This window comes from Chinchilla lanigera, unplaced genomic scaffold (assembly GCF_000276665.1).
Source record: "Chinchilla lanigera isolate Chin_1 unplaced genomic scaffold, ChiLan1.0 scaffold00099, whole genome shotgun sequence".
NCBI classification, from domain to species: Eukaryota; Metazoa; Chordata; class Mammalia; order Rodentia; family Chinchillidae; genus Chinchilla; species Chinchilla lanigera.
The window spans coordinates 7,419,613-7,429,255 of record NW_004955500.1 but is presented as its reverse complement, the minus strand read 5'-3'; the positions used below and the strand labels follow the sequence as shown (position 1 = coordinate 7,429,255).

Genomic DNA, 9,643 nt, shown 5'->3' with positions numbered 1-9,643 from the left:
AACTGAATGTGCCCACATGCAAGAATCTGGGTTTTTACTTCATACTGCATACAAAAATCAACTCAAAATGATTAAAATACTTGAAATAGAATATGAATATGTAAAATGACTAGAAAAAAATACATGGGGAAACTCCAAAATTGGTCCAGGCAATGATGTTTTTCAGGTTTGACTCTAAAAGCACAGGCAACAAAACATGTCAAAATATGACAAAACAGCTGACAAAGTTTAACACCATTTTGTGATTAAAAACACTGAACAAAACCGGTAAAGAAAGAAACTACCCCATCACAATAGTGGCCATACATGAAAAACCCACAGTACACATATTCAGTAGTGGAAAAGTGAAAGCTTTACCTTAAGATTAAAAACAAGGAAGGGACGTCCCTCTTTATCACTTCTACACAGCAGAAATAAAAAAACCCCACATATGCGAGGCTATAGAGGAAATGAGAAAAGAAATAATCTCAGGTAAAAAAAGGATGACAACCATAATTAAGGACTTGCTCAGCAAATCCAGAGGAGACATAGATAAAAAATAGAGAAGCATAGAAAAATGAAGGAACACAGGAAAGAAATGGAATCCAAGAAACAGATTCAAACAGATATCCAGGAAACTAAAATTTGAAAGTTTACAACAAAGAAAGTGAACATAGAATATCAGTCCTAGAAGACAAGATCATAGCTAGTGATCACAAAAAGAAGGATCTCTTTTTCTGTCTTTTTTTAGCCTGGGTTTCACTATGCAGTTCAGGCTGGTCTTGAGCTCGAAGTGATCCTCCTGTCTCAACCTCCTGAGTGCTGAGATTACAGGGGTGTGGCACCACACTGGGCAAGAAAGATCTATTAAAAATGGCAAAGGGCCATGAAAAAACAATCCAACAACTGCAAGATGCTGCAATGAAGAACAATGTAAGATTGATCAGAATCAATGAAAAAGCAGGAGTCAGCACAAATGACATAAACAACCTGTTCACAGAATTAATAGCAGAAAACTTCCTAAGTGTGGAGAAAGAATAGAGATAGGTGAGTCATACAGAATTCCAATTAATCATGACTGAAATAAATCTACACCAAGATATATAATAATCAAGATCCCAGAAATTCAGCACAAGAACAAAATATTAGATGACGTTAGAGAAAAGAAACAAATCATCTATAAAGAAAGCCCATCAGAATTACAGCAGACTTCTCAACATAAAGCCTTAAGTCAAGGAGAGCTTGGAGCAAAATATTTCAAGTCCTCAAAGAAAACAGCTTCCAACCCAAATTGATGTACCTTGAAAAACTATTGTCATGGTTTGTGTCCCCCCAAAGCCTCAAGCGGCCACGGGGCAGGCTTTTAGAGTTTGATTGGTGTGAGAGCTACACCCACCCTGGGGTGGACAGTTTGCATATGTAAGGGAGAGGAAAAGGGTGCTTGAGGCGATTCCTCCCCCATTCCGCCCTGGTGTATGGTGGTTGCTTTTGCTGTGTTCTGCACCAGGAGCTGCAGCCCTCTGCCATGTGCCACTCTGCCTTATAATCTGCCAAGTACAGACTGAAACCTCCATGAACTGTAAGCAAAATAAACCTTTCCTTCCTTAATTTTGGGCATCAGGTATTTTGTCCCAGCAATGAGAGAAAAGTAACCAAGACAACTATCTTCCAGTATTAAAAGAGAAATAAAATCCTCCCATGACAAAGGAAAACTGAAGAAATTTATGACTGCCAAGCTAGCTCCACAAAGTGTTCAGAAAGATATTCTACAAAGAGATAACAATGATCACAATTTCAAGAGTGCCAAGAGAAAGAAGCTGCGAGGCAAAATAAGCAATAAGAGGGGAAAGACAAGGAACCATGAGTAGGAAAATAATACGACAAGGACCAGCCAATACAAATCATGTAAACAGTCTCAACTGACCAATCAAAAGAAACAGACTGGCAGAACAGATCAGCAAACAAGATCTGACAATATGCTGCATATAACAAACATATTTAACTCAAGAAAGAAATTCAGAGATTGAAAGTTAAAGGATGGGGAACAATACTCCATGTGACAGGAACCCAGAAGAAAGCAGGGGTCGCTGTCCTACTTGCAGATAATGTGAACTCCACACCAAGGCTGATCAAAAGAATTAAAGAAGGTCACTACACACTTGTTAAGGGAAAACTCCAAGAAAAAGAGATAACAATCATAAATATATATGCACCAAATATAGGTGCACCCAACTATATAAAGCAAATATTAATGGACATGAAGTATCAAATAAGCATTAGCACAATTGAAATAGGAGCCCTTAATACCCCACTGCCACAAATAAATAGATCAACTAGACAAAAAATGCTTATTTTTGACAAAGTGGCCAAACATGTTGTGGTGGATTAACTAATGGTTAATGTGTAATACACAGCTGAACTGAATCAGTGTTGTTGTGGGTGTGAAGGCCCATCTGAGGATTGCTTCCAACAGCATAAAAGGAGAACTGGAGGGGAAGATGGTATACTGTTGATTCTCTTGGAGAAGCTTGTTGTGCTGGTTTTCCTGGTATGAACTCAGCTGTTCTCATTAACAGAGGACTTTGTCCTCACTGTCACTGAGGCTAGCTGTGGTTCTCTTCTGGGGAGCTCTGGTCTTTACCTTGAGCATCACTTTCAGGCTCTAGTGTGGACCCCTCAGCCTGCTGGAACACATCCTTTATAGTGCTGGTGCAGATTATCTAGCTTCCCTCATTGGCCTTTGGGCTTATCCAGTGCAGATCCTTGATACAGACTTGCACGAGACATTGTCATGGGTTCTATGTTCCCACTGGACTCATGGAGGACATTGCCATGGAATCCAGGCCCTCAGCTGGATTCTATGGGTCTCTAGTATATGGACAGATTTTTTTTTTGTCTTCTTTTTGAGACAGGGTCTCGCTATGCAGTCAGGGTGGCCTTGAGCTCCCTTTGTAGCCCAGGCTGGTTTTGAACTCACAACGATCCTCCTGCCTCACCTTCCAGAGTGCTAGGATTACAGGCATGCACTACCACACCCAGCCTATGGACAGATTTCTGCACTCTTTTGCATTTGACTTTTTGAGTGAATATTGTAAAAGAATTCTATAAATTATGTGTTCCATATTAAATCTATCCCCTTGAAAGCCCTGACTACAACACATGTTCACTGGAAGAAAGACAGCCTCTTTAACAAATGGTGCTGGAAAAACTGGCTTTTCACAAGCTGAAGAGTAAAACTAGACCTACATGTATTATTCTTCACTAAATCAAAATCAATACAAATCAAAGATCTAAATATTAAGACAGAAACACTAAATCTGTTGGAAGACAGAATAGGTAGAACTGTTGAAGACATAGGTGTAGTCAAAGACTTCATGAACAAAACCCTTATTTAATGGGAAATACTACAAAGAATCAACAACTTGGATCTCACCTTATTAAAAAGCTTTAGCACAGCAAAAGAAATCACCAACAGAGTGAAAAGACAACCCACAGAGTGGGAAAAAATTTTGGCCAGTTCTTCCTTAAAAGACTAATATCTAGAACATATAAAGAATTGAAAAGAATAAGACCCCACCAAATTTAAAGACCCAATCCAAAAATGGGCATGTGAAGTACATAGATATTTCTCAGATGAAGAAGTACAAATGGCAAATAAATATAAGAAAAAATGTTCAACTGGTTATTCAAGAGTTGCAACCATTTTCAACTGGCTATTCACTGGTTATTCAAGAGTTGCAAATTAAAACAATATTGGGATTCCATTTCACTCCAGAAAGAATGGCTACTATCAAGAAATCAATTAAAAACAAATGCTGGCAGAGCTGTGAGGAAAAATGAACACTTCTCCACTGCTGGTGGGAGGGTAGACTGGTGCAACCACTGTGGAAATCAGTGTGGAGATTCCTCAAGAAACTATGAGTAGAGGTCCCATTTGATCAGCTATTCCCCCCCCCCCGCCCCGACCTTTTCCCAAAAGAATTAAAAGCATCATACCACAGTGATAGATGTGCACCCATGTTTACAGCAGCACAGTTTGTAATAGCTCAATCTTGGAAACAACCCCAATGCCCATCAATGAATGAATGGATACAAAAAGATGTGGTCTTTTTATACAATGACATATTACTCAACCATCAATAAGGATAAACTTGAGACATTTATACCTAAATGGATAGCCCTTGAGACCATACTCTTATATGAAACAAATTGGACACACGTGTAAATATCACTTTGTCTCCCTGTTGAGAGAATCTGAAGATGTAAATAAGAGTCTGAAGGTGTAAATAAGAATATGTATAATAGATACTGTGAAGTAGGAAGAGAGAAACTGAGGAGGAAAGAAGGAAGGGAAAGAGAAAGAAATGAAAAGAGAAAGATAAAATGGAAACAAAGCTTTGTAAGTAAAGAGGGGCTGGGCCGGGGATATAGCTCAGTGGCACAAGCGCCTACCTGGCAAGCACAAGGTCTTGAGTTCAATTCCTGGTACCAAAAAAAAAAAAAAAAAAAAAAAGAGAAATAAAGAGGGGTTGAAGGGAAGGGAGGGGAATGAGAAAAAGAGAAGAACCAAGATGAGTATCACGTACAGGTGCAAGTTCCCTATGATGAATGTGATCATTGTGCATATCTAAATTGTACCAATAGAATTATTAATAATAAAAACACAGCCGGTAATGATAGTAAAATGTCAGAAGCGTTAGTACAGTAATCCGTAGGTAGACTAATCAGTCAGTCAGCAGCTGAATGCTAAGTGGTTACCATTAATCCTTGCCTGTTTTATAATGATAGAATGTGCTAATTTTAAAACATACCAGCTTCCTCAAGCTGGGTCAAAATGGGTCAAAATGAAAATTGAGAGTAATGTATGTGAGGAGGAAGCATTATAATAAATTTAATAAAATTGGAGAAAGTTTCTACATTGTAAATCAGAAATAGGGTTAATGTAAACAATTGGTATTTAAGAGGGAAAATAATGTATCCATGTAACAAATTTTATTTCTTTGGTTATTTTCAGTTCATAATATATAAAACATAGAACATAGACATTTTTGTTTGTGTGTTTGATTCTACAACATCAGAGCTAAGAAACAATGTTCTGTTTAGAATGGAGAGAAATTTGAAAGAGGAGAGCAGATTGCAAGACACTCAGACACTTGAAAGTTATAAGGATCTAAATATAATGCTAGATTTTATAGTTTACTTACAGCATTTGAAAAGAAGTAGAAGTCTTATATGTTATGCAGTTTTGTTTCCTTTCTTCACTCTGTAATGTCAGGTAAGTGGACAGCATCTGGACTGCTGATAAATCCTTTGACTAAAAAGAACACCTATGAAAGCAAGCATTTTATAAGTTCAGTAACTGGCAGTACATATACTAAATGTGGAACATAAAGAATTTCAGTATCTAATAATTTGGAAATGGAAATATTTTAATGGAATGGGTGGAATCAGTCCTAACCTACCTATGTATGGCCTTTATTTGTATTGGAATTAGATGTATAAGAGATTCATTTTCTATTAATTGGTGTAGAAACCTGGCTTCTCTACTACACCTACTAGTGAAAATGAAAGTTAATTTTTCTTTGTTTTTTTAGTATTTTTTTGAGACAGGGTCTCACTATGTAGTCTAGGCTGGCCTTGAACTCAGTTTGTAGCCTAGGCTGGCCTTGAACTCCTGGTGATCTCCCTACCTCAGCCTCCTGATTATAGGTGTGTGCCGTTGCACAGATTATTTCTTTAAAAGGCTCCATTTCCAGTGTTTCTTTTAATAAAGTATGCCAATTTTGAGGAAACAAACAAAAAAAAGAAAAGAAAATTCTAAAGACCAAAAGAATATTAGAGAAGAGATCCAACAGGGCTGAGAGAGAAGCCCAGGAAAGAGCCACTGAGAAGGAGGGTATTTGGAAGGTGCGAAAGGGTTTCGTGCTGAAATAGAAAATTCATAAGGAAAGCTGATACATAGATCAAATGGTAGGGACTGGAGGTCGTAGGCAGGAAAAAGCATAAAATAGGATCTCATTAAACTTGATTAAAGAAATTAATAGAAAACCTTACTAAAGGCAGCTTTTGCCTCTGCAGTTAGAATTCAGCAATTAGAAAGTCAAAGGGAGAGGGAGGGGAGACGGGGAGACGGAGAAACCTGACTCAGGAAAGTGCCAGGTGATACAGCTAACATAAGAATTTAGCAGGAAGAATCAACAGGCAAAACAAGGGTGCAGCCGGGAACATGAAAGGCCAGGGTAACAAGCACCACCCCATTAAAAGCAAAGCAGATAAGGAGCAGCCACCTAAAGACTCTGTTTAATACACAAAACACACATGTCCCCTTTGCTTAATCATTATCTCTAAGTCACCTTTTAATAAGACCCCCACTTATCCATCACAAAGGGACAGGAAGAAGTCAAATGGCCAGAAAGAGCATAGATAGAGGTGCCCAGGTTAGGATCAAAGGCAGAGAGTCAGTTAAATGGCAACAACTTCCAGGTGCCCACATGGGGGATGGGTGCAATCACTAGTCCTAAATAAAAAGGAGCTGAGAACAAAATCCCATAGGTATTCACTGATCACCCCTAATTCCCCAGAGTGGCTTTATTTCTTTTTTGGGGGGTTATTTTTGAGATGAAGTCTTCTTATGTAGTCCAGGTTGGCCTTGAACTCATTATGTAGCCTACGCTGACCTTGAACTCACAGCAACCTTCCTGCCTCAGCCTCCTAAGTGCTGGGATTACAGTCATGCACCACAATGTCCAGCTCTCCCAGAGTAGCTGTTTATCTTCTTTTTCATTCTTTTTTTTTCCTTTTTTTTTCTTTTTCATTCTTTCCCAAGTAAATTGTCTTTATTTTAAACCCAGCCTCTTTAATTTATTACTGCAGCAGAGAGTTTATGATCCCATCGGTGGCGTGTTCCAGATATGGAACAATGCATGCATCCCACTCTGCCACAACAGAGTCAACCAAATGGACAGTTAACGAAAGGCAAGTAGCAGTGCTGTGGCAGCTCAGCTGCCTGTGCTCCCCACTCTGTCAGGGAGCAGCCATCTTGGATAGTGAGACAGAAGTTCTGAGGGACAACCTAGTGCTCCAGAGACTGGATTCCTGGGACACAGTTGGTGCCCTCACTGACCCCACATGTATATCCCCCTCTTCCAAACACAGGGGAAAGACATCCCTGTGTTCTCTGCTCCAGCATAGTCTATGAACTGGGGGGGGGGACTTCCCCCCAACCAGACTCAGGCCAGAGAGGGGATATACAGGCAAAGGGTGTCCTAGCTGAGTTGGAGCAGCTCACAAACCTGCCCATCCAGACAGCCAGACTATTCACTGGGGTGTGCACACAGGCCAGGACTCCAACGCAGTCTAAATAGGCCCCTTGCCCTGACAGCCTGCTGAGCCATAGGCAAATGCATACAGATTGGCCGGAACCAGCTCTGCAGCCCGCAGGACAGCTGAGTCATGAACTGTGGGATCAAACAGCCTAGCATGGGTTCTGCATGTCTGCTGGACTGTGGAGTCGCAGACATTAGCCCTGGCCGGGGATGAGCCGCAGACTGAGATGGCTCTATTCCTTCTGTGGCATACAGTGCACCACCCCAGTCACAGGAACATATCCCCGTCCGTGGAGAACACAGCGGCAGGGAAACCTGCAACCAGACTGCGAAGAGAAATTGTGCAGACTCATGGATTCTGCGGCATAGCGGTTAAGAAGGAACTGCAGCAACTTCCCCTCCCTTAGAGAACCTCCACGAGGGGTAGCGACATCTGCGCATGCCCCAGCCAGAGCAGCAGGGTCTGCAGACTCCAGCAGGTTGGTGCACACAGCCTGAACAAACTGCAGACTTCCGAGAGTGAGGACCTGGTCACACAGGCATCACTGCCATCTCTCAGGCTTTCTGGCAAAGTGGCTACATGTGAATCTCATATACATCCTGTGGTTGGAGCGTTTAAACTGAGCTCCCTTGACACCTTCTGAGTACCGGATTTTTGTGTTGTATTATTTGTTTGATTTGCATTATTTGGTTGTTTTTTTTTTTTTTTTTTTCCCCTTAGGATTTTTTGTTTTGTTTTTGTTTTTATTTTTCTTCTACTTGTTTTGATGCAGTTGGTGTCTAGATTCTTTTTCTCTTCTCACCTCCCTATCTTGTTTCTTCATATCAACGTCCTACAGCAATGATATTTCTTAATTCTTTTTCATGTAGAAAATTAACAGTATGGTAAATCCTCTTCTGGTTTCTAATTTGCCATATTCCACCTCCATCCCCTACCTTTTTCCGTATCAGCCCATGAATTCCCCCATACATTACTGTGACTCTTCTGTCTATATGTAGCCCCTCTCCCACCCAACTGTTTTCTTCTCCTCTGTTGCTATTTTTAAATTTTTTATTTTATTCTTGTTGGTATAGTTTCTTCTTTATGAAGCAAAGTGTGTAAAGGTTGCCATAAAGGACAAACAAGTAAAATACTTTATACATTACAGTGATTGGGATAAAAATTGGGTTGAGTGGGTTCCAGAAAGCACAGTACTCAAGTATGTGGACAATCTGCAGAAACAGCACAAACTTCAAAAGGCCAGTCAGGAGCAACATGCAGAGGGAAAGATGAGAGGGGCTGCTCCAGGAAAGAAGACATCTGGTTTTCAACAGAAATGTGTTGAAGTGAAAACTAAAAAGAACAAACAGAAAACACCTGGTAATGGAGATGGTGGCAGTGCCAGTGAGACACCTCAGCCTCCTCGGAAGAAGAGGGCTTGGGTTGATCCTACTGTTGAAAATGGAGAAACATTTATGAACAGAGTTGAAGTTAAAGAAAAGATCCCTTGTTGGTGACTGGGACCTTGTTGATGACTGGGACCTAATTACCAGGCAGAAGCAGGTCTTTTATCTTCCTGCCAAGAAGAATGTGGACTCCATTCTAGAGGATGATGCAAATTATAAGAAATCTCGAGGAAACACGGATAATAAGGAGCATGCTGTTAAGGAGGCTGTAGCAGGGATAAAAGAATGCTTCAGTGTGATGCTGGGCGCTCAGCTCCTCTGCAAATCTGAGAGACCACAGCATGCCGAGATCCTTGCCTATCACCCTGACGCACCCACGTCCCAGGTATACAGGCACCACATCTACTGAGATTATTTGTACAAATTGGAGCGATGTAGGCCTATACACCTCTGGATGAGAAAAGCCTTGCTTTATTACTGATTTATTACATGATTTCCTTAAATATCTGGAGAAGAATTCGGCAACTTTGTTTAGCGCCAGTGATTCTGAAGCGGCCCCTCCTGAGTACCATCAGAAAGCAGTGTGAGGCACTCTCATCTGTATTTGGATCTCTGTCTGCACGTTTTTGTTCCAAGTCTTTCTCTTGTACAAATGATGACTTTGAAGATGTTCGTGTATAACAGAGTTGATATTTGTTTCGTTTGACTTTGAACAGAAAAAATAAAAGGGGATTTTAACTCCTTTTTTCTTTTTTTTTGTTTCAAAGTTGCTACCATTGTATTAATGATGGACAGCAGAGAGTCATGTTGTAGAGTGTTTTATTGCCTTGTTGACAAAGCTGTGTTTTGAATGCTGGTGGTTCTATTCCTTTGACACTATGCACTTTTATGATATGTGTTAATGCTATATGACAAAATGCTCTGATTCTTAGTGCCAAAGGTCCAATTCAGTG

The 9,643-nt window shown here is 40.4% G+C and overlaps 1 pseudogene; it reads left to right on the top strand.

The window, feature by feature from the left end:
• The first annotated feature begins 6,898 nt into the window (after positions 1–6,898).
• Positions 6,899–9,277, top strand: LOC102026889 (annotated as a pseudogene).
• Positions 9,278–9,643: the final 366 nt, after the last annotated feature.